This window comes from Hipposideros armiger, unplaced genomic scaffold (assembly GCF_001890085.2).
Source record: "Hipposideros armiger isolate ML-2016 unplaced genomic scaffold, ASM189008v1 scaffold_376, whole genome shotgun sequence".
Taxonomy (NCBI): Eukaryota; Metazoa; Chordata; class Mammalia; order Chiroptera; family Hipposideridae; genus Hipposideros; species Hipposideros armiger.
Window position 1 is genome coordinate 466,295 of NW_017731726.1, and position 18,232 is coordinate 484,526.

Below are 18,232 nucleotides of genomic sequence, written 5' to 3' on the forward strand. Positions count from 1 at the left end.
TCTGTTCCCCTTCCCCCAATTCCCCAATAAAAATCTTTAAAAAAAAAAAAAAGATAAAATCCTGGAGTATGCTACAAAACAGATGCACCTTGAGGACACTATACAAAGTGAAATAAGCCAGTCACAAAAAATCAAAAAGGGTATGATTCCATTTATATGAGATATCTAAATAGTCAAACTCATAGACAGAAAGTAGGAGCTGATTACCAGTGGCTGTGGGCAGGGGAGGGCTAAGGGGATGGGGAGTTGTTGAATAGGTACAGAGTTTCAGCTTTGCAACATAAAAATGTTCTAGAGATCTGTTGCACAATTAACACTGCTGTTCTGTACACTTAGAAATCATTAAGATGGTAAATGTTATCTTAGGTAGGTTTTACAAAAAAAAATCAAACTAACTCTACCACAAATTCTTAGACTATATTGGGTTGTCAGAAAAGTCATGACGTATTTTTCTATGTTTTTCATTGCAAAAACGCATCGTGACTTTTCTGACAACCCAATAGAACCTTAGAAATTATTTAGCCTAGGTCTCTAATTTTACTGATGAGATGTAGCATTAATTTTAACTTGCTCTATTCGACTATGTAGTCAGGTTAGCTTGTAATGACTGACTTTTGTTTATTATTCTGCTCCTCACATTTTTCCATATAATTTATCATTTTTGATGGGAATCTATATACCAATGTATAGCTTCTAGGATGCTTAATGAAACGTGGGACATTCAGCTTACCCCAGTTCTTTAGTATTTCTATGATTCTCCATCATGTCCCCAGATTACTGATAGCACTCACAGAATCACATTTGAAGTTCTTTCAGTATTCTGGAGTGGGATTAATGTGAGTCTAACCTAAATCCACTTAAAAGAGCTAAATGAAGTTTTGTTTTAATTTCCTCATCTATGTTGAACCTTAATCCATGATTTTTTAAAAATTTGATTCATTTTCTTAAACTCATTCTCTTTGATGAAAAGGGACCAAAATTATGACGGCTAAATCCCCTTTTAAATCATCTGTATCTTTTACATCATCAGTCCCAAACAGAAGTTGACCACTGCCCTGCTTTTCTTACTCTAAATGTGACAAAAGTAAGCTTTTTTATTGTCTCTAGCACTTTTCCATAACTGCACTCATGATTAGATTTAATCCTGGCATTCTTCTTGTGCGTTTGTATCACTCTCTTTTGCTTTGTTGGACACTTGCCCAACTCTCTACCTTGTACACATGTCCCAGCTAAATATCTTACAGGTGGCCCTGTGGTGTGACATGACATTTATGAGTGACTTCTTTTGCTTCCCCTTAATGATATGCGACTGCAAAGCCATTATTTTGCTTTTAAATCTGACATTCCATTTATGCCACATCTGATTTTATAATTTGTGTCCACTGGGCTACAATTACCTTTCCTCATAACGTTTCAAAATTCACTCTCCTATGACCTACTATACACTAGACATAACACAAACTAAGACAGTAGGAACATTTTTTTCCTAATATTTTCATCACATATATGTCACCAAGCTCTTATTTATTAATTAGAATCAAGTCCACCCTAGCACTTCCTCTCATTGTTTTAGTTTGCAATACTAAGCTTCTAGAGAAAAAAAGCTCCAATTTTTCTAAGTAACCCAGGCATTTGCAGAATAAAACTTTCAGCAGGAGTCTTAATACACTGACACCTTCTCTAAGGCAGGATAACAACAGCTGAAGTTTACAGAGCTTCTGCACAGTGATAAGCCCTGAGCTAAACACATACAATCTGATCTCATTTAATCCTATATTTCACCTGTAAAGCAGGTACTCTGATCACCCCATTTCACAGATGAATCCTAGAAAGGTTTTATCATTCCAGCCAACACCTATCCACCTAAAGCTCACTCTCTCATTGACCACTTATACTACATTGCAATTTCCCACTCCAATGCGTCTTTTATGCATCTTTATTAGGAAAATTCCGTTTATCATCCTTATTTGAATTTTTCCATATCTGTAGCCTTAGCAAACCCCTTCCTGAGAAATAATAAATCTTAATTTCATTCCAGAAAACTGTTGTCTCTTTTTACACACACTAAAAAACTGAAAATACCAAGCTAAAACCTATCTACGGTATCTTCTCAGTATTCTGTTCTACTAAATTTCTTTATTTCTTATGTCTAAGTTCTTTTGTCTTGCTCTTGCATTTAGTTTTTAATCACTGAAATAACTGTAAAGTTAATGACTCGCTGTTTCAAATCATAAAGATAAAAGGCATATTAATAGACTTTTTGAAAGAAGATTTGGGAGCTCATGAAGCGATTTCTACCCAGGGACTCCCAGCCACATATTACTGAGCTGCTTATAACCAAGAATCTAAATGAGAAAGAAAATGAGTAAGCCTGAATAAGGCTTTATCATTCTTAAAGGAATTATTTAATATTTCAAATGTGTTCATTAAAGGCATACAGTGCCACATGCTAGAGGCTTTAACCTCCCAAGTTTATTTTTAAAAGACCAACTAATTCCAGTAATAAAAATGAAAAAGAATACAGTCAACATTTTATTAAAAAACAGGATACTCGAATGCCTCTTTTTATGTATAATTCAATTCTGCTTATAAGAGCTTAGGCATCAAACTTACCCTTTTCTATACGTTCAATCATATTTTTTTAACCAAAAATGCCCACAGTGGTTTTTATGAGGGTTTACCTGATTTACTTTACTTACATGACTTAATACTAATAGTGTCTATCAAGGTAATTATTTGTGGATAAATGAGAAGCATCAAAAACTAATGAAATAAATACAAGACATTAACCATTTGAATGAAGTATGGGTTATGCCTTCTTTTTTTTTATTAAAATTCAGAAAATGTACAACTTACGTCCAGTTTTCTACAACTTACATCCAGTTTTGTTTTGTTTTTTAGTATTACAATTATTTACCAAAGTCAGTTTCCATATAAATTTACACTAAACATGACCTTCGGGTCTCATTGTTTCTCATTTGTATCAGGCTCAGCAAATATTTTCTGTAAAGCAAGACAGTAAATATTTAAGCTATCAGGGCAGTAGGGTGCACGTGGGACACAGATTCTTGGTTTGGTTTTGGTTTTGTTTTGTTTTTAGTATTCTTTAAAATGTGAACAGCATATTTAGCTTACAGGCTGTAAGCAAACAGGCCATAGGTTGTATTTGGCCCTTGGGCTATAGTTGGTTACCCCAGGCTATAATGGTTTTTTTATATAGCACTTGTTAAAGAAACACATTTTCTTTTCTCTTAAAAAGAGAGAACCCGGAGTTTTGCTTAGTAATAAGAACACAGGATTAATAATCAGACCTCTATGCAAGTCCTGATCTACCCTAAGCTAGCAGTGTAACTTTGAATAAATTACTCAGTCTCTATGGGTTTTCTTTTCCTTATCTGTAAAATGAGCAAACGATTTTCATGGGAGGCAGAAGGAGATAGAGTTAAAGGGATCAACAGGGTAGGATCTGGAGAGATAGGAGGAAGAAGAGATTCAACAAAAAGTATGGACCATGAAAAGATTCATTTGATATTGTAGATCCTAAGAAAAAATATACCTACCAAGGGCTCCTGGTGGCTAACTGGGCTCAAATATTAACACACAGCCTAGCAGCTGTCTCTAAACAGGGGGCCTCTTACTCAAACCACACTTCAGGAAGAAACCTGCACGAAGCTGCCTGCCTCCCGCACTGACCTGCCTGCCTGCACTGTGTTCCTGGCATCTGAGCCAGCCCTTCTAAAGGAGTTTCTGGAATTGTATGGCAACCAACAGGACTGAGCCTTTCCCTATCCAGTTGAAGCCATGCAGCTACATCCCCATCAGCATCTTCACCAACCAGTCAGAGCGGCTCCATTAGGACCTATCAGGACAGTGCTTTTTGGACCCATCAAACTGCGAGGGTTTGGAGTCCTCATTTGTGTGAGGATACACCAATCAGGGACCAGGGCAGGGACTTCTCTCTATATAAGTCAGTTCTCCTCTGGCTGGAGGAGTGCATTTTCCTTTTCCACCAAAGACCGAAGACTGACAGAATTTCCTTGGCTGGTGCTGAAACACTAAAGATAAAACATCAGAGACATCTCTCCAGACCAGATCAATTATAGCAGACAAAGGAGAGCAGGACAGAAGGTGACACATATGGAGCAGAGCTGTCTAGCCAGAGAGGAGCCTCACCCAAGGGCCACCTTATCCCAGGGCCACCTCACGGCCATGGTGTTTCACAGCTGTGTTGCTTCATAATTAAGCTGTAACACACCTGAGCGGCTCCACTGCCATGCTGTTCTCACAGCCTTGCCGTATCACAATTGACTTGTTCGAACTGAATAGTTTCCTTCTTCACCGCACCCCAAATTAGTGCCAACAACCATCAGTTGACAATGTGAACCCTGAGAAGGGATTTATCTCCTGAGTTGGACTCCCATGGTTAACTGAGGGCCCAAACTTTATGAATAATAAGAGTCTGGTGGCCATTTGCTGACAGGGGAGAACCTCAGACTAAACTCTCGGCTTCCCTCACTACACCCCACTTCTTTACACAGTCTGAGTCAACCACTGCAGGGAAGCCCTGGTTTCATCTTTCTACCAATGGACTGAGACCTACCCTGTCCAATCAGAACCGTGTGAATTGTATCTTTGTTTCTATACTGACCAATTAGAACTGCATAATCTGGCATCCTCATTCCCATGAAATTGGGAACATGGGCAGGAACTATCTCTATAAAAAATGGTCTCCCCTTTGTCTTGATGGAACACAATTTAGGTTGCTACTTGATACTGTCTCCCGGGATGCGGCTTCTTTTGCTCAAGTCAATGCCTTTTATTCTTTTTTCAGTCTAAAATTAGTTTGGGTTTACAAGAGTGAGATGAAATCCCCATGTGGGCAGAAAGTAAGGAACTGCGGGGTTAGGATCTCCAAAGGGCATTTTCAGGCCTCTAAGGCAGCTTGCCTTTTGCCTGTGCAATGCTTATACCCATTCATATAACATTTACCCACTCTAGACGCTCACACAGAGATGAATAAGGAAGTGGTAATTACAACACAGGGAAAAGTTGGACATTCAAACCAGACCAGGGAACACTAAGGATTAAGCACAAGATGTCTGTGCAGTAAGGAGCTGTCCAAAGAGGGGCATCTATGAGGCAGGAGTGTTTGGAGAAAGATGGTCTGCCTTTGACTCCAGCTGAGCAAAGTGAGAAAAAGCACATGCCCAGCCCACAGGAACATGAATAACGTCTCCAGATTAAGAAGCGCTAAGTTCCGTTGGAGACCTGCAAGCAACTTAGTGTTGTCCAAGGCAGAAGATGTAGGTCAGGAGAGCTGAGAGGAGGCTCCAGGAAGAGGCCAAGAAGGACAACTGAGGGTGTGCAGAGAAGCCTGCACTGCATGCCATGGGTGACAGGAAATCACTCAAGTCTTTTCCACAAGAAGTCTCATGGCCAAACTTGTGTTTAAGAGAAATTACTCTGGCTCCCGTAAGAGTGGGTATGAGGGGAGGAGTAGAGCAGGAAGATGAATTAGGAACTGATCCCCTATTCCTGGCAGGGGGTGATGAAGAGTTGACCAAGGGCAGTCATAAAAAGATCAGAATAGAGGAGACTAATCTCAATAATACTTAAAAGATAAATTGTAAAGACTTGATGTCTGACAGGAAATGGAAAGTGGAAGAGGGAAATGAAAAGACGGTGGATGGTGCTTCCACCACTGGGGCAGGAAGAAAAAAACAGGAGTAACAGAGATTATGAACTCCAGTTTGGAGATATGAAATCAGACTGAACGTGGAACACACAGGTAAGGTGGCCTGCAGGCAGATACAGGTCTAAAAGTACCAAAAAAAAAAAAGTCAGGACTAGAAATGAAGGTCTGGAGCTCAGCCACAGGCATGTAGAGAGTGGAAGAGAAACCTAGTTCAATGTGGAATCAGAAGCAGCAGAAGCCAAAGGAAAGAACTTGGAAGAACCAATCTGAAGAGGTGGACAAGAGAAGCAAAGTCAGAGAAGACATAAAGGAACGAGTAGCAGCTAAAAGGTGAGATGTCTGCTGTCAAATGCCGTTCCGTGAGAGGGCAAAAGAGTGGGACAGCAAGTTCAGCAGCAGCATCTGAACAGGAAGATGCTGGACCGCAAAGCCTGAGGAATGAACTCGAATGAAGTTGAGTGAACGCAGACCCCTATTCCCAGCTTCTTCCAGATCCAAAGAAATAAGCACACTGCAGAAATGATAAAGCCTAGGTCATTTAAAATAATTCCTTTAACACACTTGTATACAAAGTATTGTAATCCTGTGTGGGATATAAAATAAATCAGTTGATACAATTCTGCCACTTTAAAGTTTACACTCCATTTGAAAAAACAGCATCGTTTTGTTTATATATGCTTTTCATTACAGCTAAATAAATGTGAATCTAAACTGCCTTAGAACAAAAGACCTGGTTTATTGTCAAGTCTTCCTAATTGTTGGAATCAAACAGGAGAATTAAAAAAAGGTCAGACAATCTTTGCAGGTTCCTATGTAAGACAGGGAAGAGGCAGTTCTAGCTAGGTGGAGGCGGCTAACTGGGAGTTCTTTAATGATAACTGTGGTCCTCAAATGTAGTACTTACAAAACTCACTCAGGGCTGGTAGAGGGAGGGTCCTTTGTCCCACCCCCATTTCTCATTCTGTAGGTCAGGGGTGAGCTGAGGAAACCCACCCTGATGAGCGCCTGCAGGGGATAGGGTTAGCAGCCTGGGGAGCAAGCTGCTCTAGCCTTAGAGATATGCACTCTTTTCTAAGTCAAGTTACCGTGTACTTGAATGACTGCTCCTTCTCAGGAAATGTCACAACAGAACTGTTAAAAAATATTTTCATCATTTTATCATTTCAAAATCACTGGCACTTCAGTTGAAAAAGAAGTCCATGCTTAAAAGAGGCCAGGTGAGGAGAAATGCCTGATTTTAATTAACTCATTAGCTCAATATATTCTAAAAGCATCAACTGAATCCTTACTCAGGGCTAAATCCCAGACAGGTGATGGGGATATGAAGTTGAAAACAGAACTGGGGTGGTAAATATGCAATGTGATTATCACCCACTTGTAGAGAAGCACCTAATTTTGCCTGGGGACATTGATAAGAGGGAGAAGGAACAGCTTTTGGTGATCAGAAATAGGGAATGTGGAATGACCACACCCATCCTGCCAGCAGTTGTGATCATCAAGGGAGATCGCAGGTGGAAAAGCAACTTATGAAATGGTCAGGTGTTTCTAAGTTTCTAAGGGTAAAAGACACTTTACTTTCTATGACTGCCTCCTCACCTGAATGCACTTCAAGCAAAAATCATCTTTTCTTATGCCTGAACTTTTTTTAAAGCCTACATGGGTAACTTATATGCATTTTTAATCTTTCCCATTCTCCTGATATGCTCACTCTTTGCTCTCTGGGACTCTTACAGAACAATGTATTATGCTTAGTACAGAGAAGAATAGAACAAAGGAGTGGCCAGGAGAAGGGTTGGCAGAAGGAGATGTTTCAGACCCACACAGCTGACACACCTGTTTGGTAGAAAGAGCAAAGACCTTGCCAAGACCTAGCTCTGTGATCTTGAAAAAATGACCTAAGTCCTCTGAGCCTCATTTTCTTCATCTGTAGTACTGGGAGCTTGAGCAGACCATTCTACAAGTTCCTTTCTACCCTGATGTTTTCTCATTCTATGAACGTGCGCTGCCATTGGCCCAGATTTGCCCTGGTGATAAGACCCCAAAAGGGCAGATATATTGACTGAGCATTTGAAATGCTCAGCTAACCAACCACAGGCTGAAATGTAAAGAAGTATCATTTTCAAATATCCGAGTTCCAATACAATATCTTTTCTCACTTATATAAATGTTTTACCACATTTAATGATTTGCAAGTTACCTACATACATATAGATACACATATTATGTGCATTATACATATTATGGTTTTACTCAACAGATTTTATTTTCTGATTTCTTAGGGAGTAGGAAATGTTTCTATTTTTATTTAATCTCTTTCAAGAACATCCACGTTCTTCAGTGGGCTCATATTTACTGGGCATTCCCCTTTATCTTCACAAGTACTGACCTACCCACAGATCACATTAACACCTGCCACAGTAGCTACTGAAGCTTGTATCCTCAAGCATTCTCAAAGCAGAGAAAAAAAATCTTTAAAGTATTAATTGCACAAGCAAAACAAAATCGTCCAGCTATTTTAGTGTGTACTAAACAAATCATTTCACTCCCCCCCAGTTCGCATAGGACACAGATAAGCTCAACCATAGCATCATGCCTTCTAGATGACATTTTATTGGTTAAACTTATTTTCCCTTTAGTAAATATCACACTGCATATTAAGACTTTCTTAAGCAATGCCATATAATCTGGTTTCCAAAAAGTCCATATAATATCAACCTCATATGCTCACACAACTTGATTATGTGTGATAAGGGACCATAGCTGTTAATGCTAAGTATACGTCACATAGGCTTGCATAATTTTTATAAGCTAAACAACTTCATGCAAATAGACGCGTTTTGGAGGACCCTTAACCCAAGGATGACGAATTACCTTCAAAGCCTTTAACAATATCAAGAGTAAAATTTAATGTATTTTGACAGCTATGCAGTGAACCCATAAAGAGGAAGCATGAGGGTCCAGGTGGCTGCCCCCTCCCCAGTCCTGTGGCTTTGATTTCAGAAGCTCATGGATGACTTAAGAGTCCCTTGTTCTGTCTCTTGATTCTAAGTGAAAATCACTAGGAGATGCATGGATAAGACTACAGGGGCTTCCTAAGTACCCCCCGGAACCCATCGCAAATACATGCGAGACATTTTAACCTTCACCTGAACAGAGATCCCAGACACTTCATGAGCTCCTCAAAGAAAGCCACAGCTCAAAGAGGGTGAGCACTTCAGGGGCTGTTGCACTTGGGAGGATAAAGACCGCCTGTCCCTGCTGCCTCTCCTGCCCACTGACTCCTGGCCCATTCAAAGTAGCTAAGTTTTCCTTGGCCCTGATTAGCAAAACAGTCCTTACTCCTCCAATGTCTATGATTCTTCCAGGTGGCAAACAATTCACATACAATTTAAATGTATTTGGCTCAGTCCCCCCAAACAGAGATCTGAGCCACGAGTCAGTAGCTACGGTTTTTCAATAAATGGCAGAAATGCTAAGAGAACTTGATGAAAATCATCTCCATTACCTTTCAGGGGCGGGCGTATAAGGTACCAATTAAACCCAGTACTTCCACCGACCTAATTAATTGGCTTTACTCAGCCAGGGAAGATTGGGCGGAGACTGGAGACTGGGGGGGGGGGGGGGAAGCTGCCATGAATGAAGAGCCTCCAGTGGGTACCATGCCCCCACCTAGTCCTTCAAGACAATGGAGCTGATATTGTCCGGCGGGAGTCTGTCACAGGTCGTGGAAGATCAGTGGAAGAGGCAACAGTCTGAGAGCCCTCCTTCACACCTACATCTTTGTTCTCTGAAGTAGTCGCTCTTTTTCATGTCCCCCCCGCCCCCCCTCCCCCAAAATGGGACCGAGGACCAACTCCCTGCCTTCTCCACAGTGCTCGTATAGGTGATCGCTCAGCTTCGCCCATCTCCCGTAGCAACGAGAAGCTCCCACGTCCCCTAAACTGCCACTTTCGCCTCCTCTCCTGGGCTAGGTCCAGAGTTCAGGCTGCTTCTGTTCTCAGCTCGCGTCCACATACCTCCCCGCGTCCCTTTCCGGGAAAGGGTCCGCCAGCCTCTTCTCCACGCCCCCTCTCCACGCTGGGACTCAAGCTAGGTACCCCGCGACGCAGGTGCGAGCATCGCACCCTCCCCGAGTCGCAATCGCCACGGGATAGGAGAGCATTGAGCCCCGCCGACCTCCTCCAGACCTGGAGGCAAGGCTGCTCGGTCAACTGCCCCGCGTGGGAGACCATGCACGGCGCCCCCCTCGGCCCCTACCTGCTGGAGAAGGGTCCGTGGGAGCTGGGTGCCGCCGGCCTAGCGTTCCCGGGAATCGGTTCCGGCTGCGTCCCGAGAGGGGCTGCGGATGCGCCGGGGCGCTGGGTGGCGGGTCCACCGCGCCCGGGGCTGCTGCGCGCTCGGAGCGGGCGCAGCGAGCGCAGCCCGGGCAGCGCGAGACTGGTGACTCCGCTCCCCACCGGGTGGGCTGTGCTCACTCGTCGATCGGAGCGCAGCGTCTGCGGACACACTCGCCCCTCCCCGCGCGCCCTGCCGGCCACGGGGGTGAACTCCTCCAGCTCCCAGGGGCGCCGTTCCACCCGCTGCCTTCTGCAGCTCTGCGTCTCACTTGCCTGCCTCCGCCAGGATGCGAAGCTCGCCTCTCTTCACTCCCGCCCGGGTGGCCCCTCCAGGTCCCCTGCCTCCCTCCTTCCCACACTCACGCGTTGTCTAGACCGCGCCTCTCTCTCCAATTCCAGCTCCTTCGATCCTCCCCTTCGGGCTCTCCCGCCTCTCGCTTTGCTGCGAATCTAAGAATGGAGCTGACTCTTCAAACTTTTCCGACCCGACTTCTGCAAGAAGCGAGGGAGGAGGAGGGGAAGAGGGTGGCCTGGACGTGAGTCATCTGCTCAAGGGCCCGGGAGCTGTGACCTGGAGCGGGTGTCCCCGTTGGGCAGCCCGACCAGAACAAAGGCCATCGCGGGGACTATGGCAGATGAGTGACCCTTTTTAAAGATACAGAGGCCATAACAGTTCTTCACGCTCTAATATTCGAAAGCTTCTAAGATTCTTCTGAAATCCGCTCCAGTATATGAACTTCAGCATGGGACAAGATGAACATGGGCAAGGACAAGCCTTTTTCTAGGGAACTGCTCTCTGTTGGAATTTTCATGACAAAATAGAAAGCTTCCCCTCCCCCAACCCCCAAATTTTGTTCTTGGTTGGCTCTGTAAACATGTTTGCCTGTCCACATTTTGCCATGAGGGCTACATGCTATATAGATAATTCTGGGGTTAATGTGATATACATGCACACACACATAATAGTATGTAATAGTAGAGGGCTTTATATATATATATAACACATACTAAATAACTGTTTATAATTAGTTTATAACCATATTAATTACTGGATAGCTGAATAAATCATGATACGTGCACAAATGAAAAACAGAGAAGCTAGAGTTCTCTTCATGGACCGTAAATTTCATACTTCAGTAACATTATACCACTGCATGTTCCGGAATGAATTAAATAATGATTTTGAGATACTGTTTTAATTGTCATTTATAGTTCATACTTTTTCTGTGATTTAAAATATATTTTGTGTATTTTAAGATATGGTCAGTTAAATGAGTTAATTTACCTTATAATTACAATGAGACTATATGGAGATGTTTTCCATACATAATCTGACAAGATTGGAGTCCGAAGTCAGATTTACTTCTTATAAATATAATTTACAAAGTCATCGAATTTATCAAAGCAATTCAACAATAGCACTAAGAGTAATGTAGACAAGTAAGAATGTCTATGAATTAAAAGTAATATAAATAACTCAGCACCTAATTATTTTCTTGGCATTTTATACATTGGCACCAAAAAATAGAACTAGGCGATGAGGACTATTACCCATTTCTATGTTTACTGTGTTGCATAATATGTGAAACCATTTTATTTCTCTCTATATTGTAAAATATGTATGGAAGAAGAACTTTGCTCAGATTTGCCTTTCCAAAAGTTAGCTCCAGTAACCAGCACTTAAAAACTCTACAGACATCAAACAAAACGTGCCTATTAAATACTAATGTGAATTCATTCAGCAGCAGAGTTCGGACTTCGTATTGTTAAAGTGCTTATATTTCTCAAATATAGGTGATATATTTAATACATGTTTCTATCTAGCATATATCTAAGTGTCTACATTATCAGTTTATAGTTATTAGAAGAAACTGAAAGAAAACTATACAAAGAAAAAGCCCGTAAATCATAAAAAACATCATGTATGTATTCTAGCTATTCCCATCACATTCTGCTCATGTAGTCGTCATAGTGGCTTCAAATACACAAGTGATTCTGATAAGGTTTAAAAAACGATTATACTATCCAAGCATCAAGGCAATATATTACTAAGAATGTCAATATTGGTTCAGTTCCCAGAGGTAATTTTTCTCTTTAAAGTGAAATATAAATGCTGGTTAGCCATTGGCGAGCATTCTGTTTACATGGAGGCATCAGATTCTGACATAGTAATTCTTCTGCTAGCACAGAAGCATGCATTATCCTGCTTCCACAACCCCAAGAGGTACACAGTAATAAAAGAAGGTTGTCTTACTAGAAACCCCAAAGAATGCAGTTACTTCTTCATCCTGAATTAAAGTTTTTGTCAAGTTTCAGGACATAAATTATTAGCTTCACCTTATGGAAAAGTTTGTGAAGTGAATGCTTTGTATTTTGTTACACATACAATCTAGTGTACCTCTTATATAACTTTCTCAGATGAACTGGTAATTTAAACATATAAAGTAATTTGCTCATTCTTAACAGTTATTTGTGAAACAGAGACATGCATTCCCCATAAAACAAGACATCTAGATTAAAGTCATATACCAAAAATTATTGGTAAGTGCCAGAAAACAGAGAATTTCATATGTATTATTGTGAAACACAGCATCATTTTTAAAATCAATGCACAATTATAACTCTTGTTTCACAATTTGTATAAAAGTCTAGTTTCTCTATTTGCTATGGACTGAATGTTTGTATCCCCCCCAAATTCAAATCCTAGCTCCCAATGTGATGTTATTAGGAGGAGGTACCTTTGGAAGGTGATTAAGTCATGAGGGTGGCACCCTCATGAATGAGATTAGTGACCTGTGAGAATACAATGTAAGCCAGCCTTCTGCAATTCAGAAGAAGACCTTTCTCAGAAGGACCTTGCCGGCACCCTGATCTTGGCATTTCAGACTCCAGGACTGTGAGAAATAAATTTGTGTTTTTGATAAGTCACACAGCCTATGGTAATTTGTCATAGCAACCTGAACTAACTAAGATGGTATTGTATCAATTATTGAGAGAGGGGTGTTGAAATCTCCAACTATAATTGTGGATGTTTATATTTCTCTTTGCAGTTCTGTCAGTTTTTATTTCATGTGTTTAGAAGTTCTGTTTTCAGTGCATAATGTTTAGAATTATGTACTCCTCACAAATTGACCACTTTATCATTTTGAAATGATCTTCTTTATCCTTAATAATATTCTTTAAAATGAAATCTACTTCTTCTGACACTGATATGGCTGGCCACTCATGTTAGCATGGTATCTCATGCTATCTTTTTACTTTTAAAATAGTTGTGTCTTTATATTTAAAATGTGATTCTCTTGGAGAAGGTCATCAAGAGGATGTGACCAACAGTTGACCTGCCATCTGGCAATCCCTGGTAATACCAGGCTTGTCACCCCTTCCCCTGTCATTGGGTTGTACGCTCAGCCCGCCATTCCCACACAAGGATCCTTTTCAAGGACACAGCCTTAAGAGAACAATGGCTTTTTGAGATCATCAGGACTGGATAAGTGACTGCACCCCATTCGATCCTCTCTAAAACTTTTAAGATTCTGGTGGACTGGTATAGAAATCAACTCATCTTGCAGTGTCCAGGAGAAGCCTTGCATGTAACTTCCCTTGCTTATTAAACCTTGCACCTGTCCATCTGGAGTGGTCTGCCTCTTTCTGTGGTTTTTTCTTGCCTTCCATATATTGGGGGGCCAGTTTTGAATTTCACTCTGAAACATCTGAGGTTGTGAGCCAACATTAACATTTATTAGCTACCATGGAGACACTAATGGCATTTGTATATGCAGAATTTATTGACAAAAAGATGAAGTTTAGAAAACTTCAGACATCGAGTAGTAGTTATTGAGACCAAATCTGTGGTATGAAAACTATTTAAAAAGCTATGTATTATTCATAAAGTGTTTACGATTTTATTAACATAAGAATGATCTGGAAATATTTTTAGTTTTTAAATATTTTTACTTTGTAGAGCCTAATTGTTTTTCTTTTGATTTAAATATATTTAGTTTTTCATTTTTAATTACCCATTATTTTTGTCCCTTCACTCCTTTTATTTTCTAGCAGTCAGTATGAAACAATGATCAGTGGTCCTGAAAACTCCTGAGATAACTAAGAGAACAACACATTTCTGCTAAATTCTCTTAGAAGGATGTTTAGCACTACTACAAGAAATAGAGTACAGTTTACATTAAAACGATTTCAGTTCCATCAGATGGTCTAAGATTGAGATTGCTTTCCTAGTGTGGGGTATCAAGCTTTTAGAACTGGGACACCACTGGTGTGTTCATCACATGAGTTCTATGGTCCAGATATGTCTCATAAAAACCACATCTGTTGCTTCTCCTCCCAGGGTCCTTGTTCTGTCCTACATACTCATTTCCTGGGTCTTATTACCTTAGTCTTAGTTCCATCCAGGCTTTATCGCCACATGGACTCTGATTCCAGTTTAACTACTCCCTCAGTTACCCCTTGTTTTTTCATATAAACGGAATTTTTACATGTGGACCTAAAATGAAAAGCATTTTCTAAACCAAAACTCCAACCCTTGTCTTCAACTGTAGTAAACTTCCTGCCCAGATCGATACCCTCACATTGAAACTGATTCTGTCTCCAACTTTATGAAGTCGGCTTAAGCTTTACAACACTCATTTCTGTTTGGACACTGGTATTTTACTTGCTAGTATATAGCTAATCTGCATGAGACAGCTGGCTCTTCTCCATTTCTCATTAGTGCTATCTACATAATTTTAAATATGTGATTAAATAACAGGATAAGTGAGCATATAATCTTATTATAATTTCAACAATTCTTGATGATTGATATATGTATATTGACTTTATTATTGCAATAAACACTCTCAACTAGCTGAATCAGACAGGTTTAGTGATTTATGTAATTACTATTGTGCTTTATGCTAATCAAGACAAGAAAGGTAAGACATTCACTTAAACTGTTGTAATTAAAATTATGTTCTAGTGACCAAAACAGCTTCAGTTTCTCTCTTACAGTTTTTTCAATCTTACATTTATAAATGAGCTCAATGAGCTCTATCATATTGTTTATGATAGATACGTTCCTATATTTAAAATTTTGTCTTCTAGAGTTTAAAAGGCAAAAGTTTTAGATTTTATCCTTCAATAGCTACCTACCTCTTTCATGATTTTAGAGTTTTAGGTGATCTTAGAAGCTCATCCAGGAGAGTTTATCCAACCTCCTTCCAGGTCCCTCTAACACAAACCAGACAGACACTTAAACTACTTTTCTTGCCCCTCCGGTCATGTCAAGTATCCTAGAAACTGTCAAAGCTGAGATGGAGGAACGCATGACGGGGAATGACAGCATCCATGCTCCATGACACCAGTGGAAAGCAAAGGCGCCAGGTAGAGGAGAGGCCTTCCTGCGAACTGGTTCTGAAGTTAAACGTCTCAGGGGGCTTGGAGGAGTGGGGTATGTGTGTTATTTTCAGAAAGCATCAGAAGAAGGACAAGTAAAGGATAGCAACAGGATTGTCTCAGAAGTCTGCTCACACTTTGGATTTTGTTTTTGCTCCTTTTTATGGAACCATGAAAATAGGAAGCAGGTTCGGTGTCAGTCTGGTCCTTAGTGCGATACTGACTTAGATAAGAATATCATCCACATCCTATTTAAAAAGAGTCTTACTTTCATATTAGCTGAAATTTCTTAACAACAAATTATTTTCTTCCAAAAATAAAAAGAAAATATTTACAAACAATGTTTGAGAGCTCTGAAGCTGAAATGTGACCGGGAATTCATTTTTAATCAGTGTAAATGATGATACAATTTCTTTTCCATGCGTTGGTAAGTCAGAAGATACTCTTAAAGAAAGGTGAAAAATGAAAGATAGCACTGAAGGAAGGAAGGAAGCTAAACAAAGACTAGAGATCCCCAAAACCAGTTTTTCTGATTCTGTAATTTTTCGTTGTGGTGGTTTTTTTTTTTTAGTCAAGAGACTAGTGCAGATAGAAGTTCCTCTTGAAAGCATTTCACATGTACGTGACTCTTGGAAAACCATCTCCTGCCTGAGGGCTGATGTACCAGAGGCCAGCTTGATTCTCCACCAAGGTCAGGCCTCTCTTAACTGTGCTTAAATCTTAAATGTGAGTGCCAGTTTGCAACTGAGACCCCATTTGTTTCAATGTTCAAACCTTTGTAATCAATCATTTTGCTTTGTTTCAAATCAATTGTGTAAATGCCATCACCTCTGGGCATTTTAGAAATTTCTTTGTACTAGAATATATTTGCTAGAGAAAATGAGGCATCATTTCAAATATATCTCTAGAGACATATAGAGACATATATCTATCTCTTTGTTTTAGCCATTAGATTTTCACATGGTTGTTCCAGATTCCTGATTTATTAGAAAAATCACTAAGAATAAAAGAAAAAATATCATTGGTCTATGAAAATACAATGTTCAAAACTTGAATTTTTAACAATTACATTTCATCTTTTTAACCATACCAAGTACAATTGTGATGTGTGATTAATATCTAACTCAACATACTCTGTTTGATTCCATCATAAAAGCCATCTTAAAATCTATATAATGTGTGTATATAATGTATACATGTATAATGTGTGTGTGTGTGTGTGTGTGTATATATATATATATATATATATATAGTATGTAGGTATAATGTATATTTATCTTAAACATAACTTTCCTGTGAACAGTATTCTGATATATTTATTTATATTTCTTCTTTTTTTCCATAAGGACATAAGATAGCTCACAAAGAGAAATATTATAAAGTGGAAAGAGATGAATGAGTTTACAACAAAGGCAAAAACCAAATAGAAGCAAAACCATAAAATGAGGAAAGAGAATTGGTGCACAGCACTGTGTATTGTAAAGCCTTACAGAATGGCATCTATAATAAATAATTGATTAATATTATATTGAGCATAAATGGCCACTAAAATTGGACCTCACAGTTGTTTCAGCCTAAGCAGTAAAAGTAAATATAAATATAATCCTTTTTAACATTTGCATTTGTCACAAGATAAATGTATACCACTTGCTGTGGGAGAAGCTACTGTCCTTCCTTCTTATTTTGGTCTGGGAAAAATACCTTCCACATTTAGAGATGCACATAACCAGTTTGGCTAAGAGGCAGTGTTTCAAGAATGAGTGTAGCTAATTTTACTGTTAGGATACACAGGTTTAGAAAATGTCAAACATTTTAAGATAGAAACAACAAAAATAACAATTAAGATTTGTACATTGATAGCTTAGAAACCACTTTTACATATGATAGGTCTTTTAATCTTACCATTCTTTGAAAACAGTTATTATCATCACTTTAATTTTATGTATGAGGTCGTTGAGCTTCAAGATTTTTGCAATTGACCTGATTGGGTGAGGGAAAGATTTAGGACTCAAATTCAGATTCTGTGATTCCAAATTGTATAATCTTTTCTTCTCTCCTGAATTTAAGGCATAAAGTTATACTTTTATTCTAAATTTATCATTTATATTTTTAGTTTACATTTAAAAGTTTTTCTTCTGAATTTTGATCAGAGGTAGGTATATCTCAATGTATTGAGAAGAATTTCATTAGGACATAAGCTTTATCTAAGAAATTCTCTTGAGTATGAAAAGTAAGTTGGGTGTCCTATCTACTAAGTTCATTTAAAAGACTGTTTCTCAATCTTTCATGTGCATGAGAATCACCTGGGGATCTTGTAAACATACAGATTTGTATTCAGTAGATGCGGGGCGGGGCCTGACTCTAACATCATCGTGTTTTCCTCATGCCACATTGATCTCTGGAGCTGCCCAACTCTGGGCTTGTGTAGTGCTTTCCCACTTACAGACTGTAGTCTACAGTATCTGCTTTGAGAATGTTACAGCAACCTTGTGTAAGCTTTAAATTGCTATTATTGATCTTATTTTACCAATAAAACGGAATCTTTCAAGGAGGTCAATGGGTGCTCAAAACCATTCAGTTGGCTAGAGAGGCAATTATCAAGTCACACCAAGGTCTGGTTTTCCGATTCCAAAGCTCTTCCACCAAGTCACCACCACCCCAGAGAAAGTGCTGTGGCATTTTCCCCTGCACTATTACACTGGGATGCTGTGCATCAGCAAATGCAGGAAAAAATGCAAGGTGGTGCCATCATTACCCAGACCACTGGGAAGATGCTCAGAGACTCTGCTACAGTTCATCCCCTTACAAGACAAAT

At 39.7% G+C, this 18,232-nt stretch overlaps 1 protein-coding gene across 1 annotated transcript in view; it reads right to left on the reverse strand.

The window, feature by feature from the left end:
* LOC109393330 (unconventional myosin-XVI) overlaps positions 1-10,157 on the reverse strand; it is a 457,270-nt gene extending 447,113 nt beyond the window's left edge. The window contains exon 1 of the mRNA XM_019662415.1: positions 9,953-10,157. The gene's annotated coding sequence lies outside the window, so the exon portion shown is untranslated. The remainder of the gene's footprint in view (positions 1-9,952) is intronic.
* Between the last annotated feature and the right edge of the window lie 8,075 nt (positions 10,158-18,232).